Genomic DNA, 1,226 nt, shown 5'->3' with positions numbered 1-1,226 from the left:
TGGATTGGGATTTTTATCTCAACACACAGCTGAGATATTTGAAGTGGCCCACGTTTCCCCATGACCCACGTTACCCCACTCTCCCCTACTTATAGAAACAACATAAAAAAGGACTTTGGATAGATTTCGGGTCAAAAGTAAGGAAACTGTTACGGAAAAATTTAAAATCACCACTTAGGCTAGTGGTTTTCAACCTTTTGGGCCGGAAGAGACAAAAATTATAAAATTTCCAAAATTGCGCCTCTATTTGTCTTACCGAGAGGCTAATGACAGCGTTTTGATCTGCAAGGTTTGTGTTGGAAAACTGGCCACCGTGCCAGTCCGCGGTTTTTGCAAAAGTCGCTGAGAAATAACAGCGAAAACTAAACGTCATCGTTGCCGCCAAAAGTGACGGCACGAGGAAAATTTTCACTTCTGTTAGCCATTTTCGTATCGAGTTGCGTACTGCGTAGAAGCAGAAAGTTTGTATTTGTACTGAAAACTAAATGTTTGAAGTGTTCCGTTTTGCTAAATATTGTTGATTTTTGGAATCAGGAGCGTAGGATCATGTAGGTATACATGTAGTTTAGAGTGGCTCGTTATTAACTTTTGTATTTTAGTATCAGGCAAAAACGCTGATATTGGATTGACCATCTCTGTTGAACAGAGCGCTAAAAGTAGCAAATCGGTAATATTTGTTAATTTTATTCTATAACGCCACAAATTACCCAGAATATTGTCCACAGGACTCTTTGCTCTCGATACGAGGTTGAACTGAGTCGTATTAGGGCCGGAATAGCTAGGGTCACTGATTTGTAAGTTCTAACCTATAAAACCATTTTGAACCATGTTTGTAACAACTTATCATTTGTTCCGTAGAATTGAAGCATCACTACAAAACTATAAATATAGTCTGCTATCAGTACCAGTGCATCGCTTTTCATTCGCCGCCCTATCACAACATTCTTCAATTAAATCAAATTGAAGTCGAAATTCGTCGAGCAACTGGGAATCGTCGAAATTAACTTTACGTTCGAGGTTCGCCAACAAAGATGGAACGAGAATTTCAACCCAAGACCGGAACTGGTCCGGAAGCTGACAACGACACCACTATTGTCGATCAAAACTCCAGCTGCGTGGCTTGCAGCAAACCAGACAGCTTTGACGATATGGTTGCCTGCGACTTGTGTGATTCCTGGTGGCATCAGTGTTGCGCGGGAGTAACCAAGTCAATTAAGGACCGTGAT

General features: G+C 41.1%; 1 long non-coding RNA gene across 1 annotated transcript; it reads left to right on the top strand.

The window, feature by feature from the left end:
- The first annotated feature begins 369 nt into the window (after positions 1-369).
- Positions 370-759, top strand: LOC129755754 (uncharacterized). Its single transcript, XR_008739324.1, has 3 exons — positions 370-548; positions 600-667; positions 726-759. It is a non-coding gene; the product is annotated as an uncharacterized LOC129755754 (long non-coding RNA).
- Positions 760-1,226: the final 467 nt, after the last annotated feature.

The sequence above is a fragment of the Uranotaenia lowii genome, chromosome 3, assembly GCF_029784155.1.
Source record: "Uranotaenia lowii strain MFRU-FL chromosome 3, ASM2978415v1, whole genome shotgun sequence".
Taxonomy (NCBI): Eukaryota; Metazoa; Arthropoda; class Insecta; order Diptera; family Culicidae; genus Uranotaenia; species Uranotaenia lowii.
Note: the sequence above shows the minus strand (reverse complement) of the source record. Positions and strands in the feature narration are given on the sequence as shown.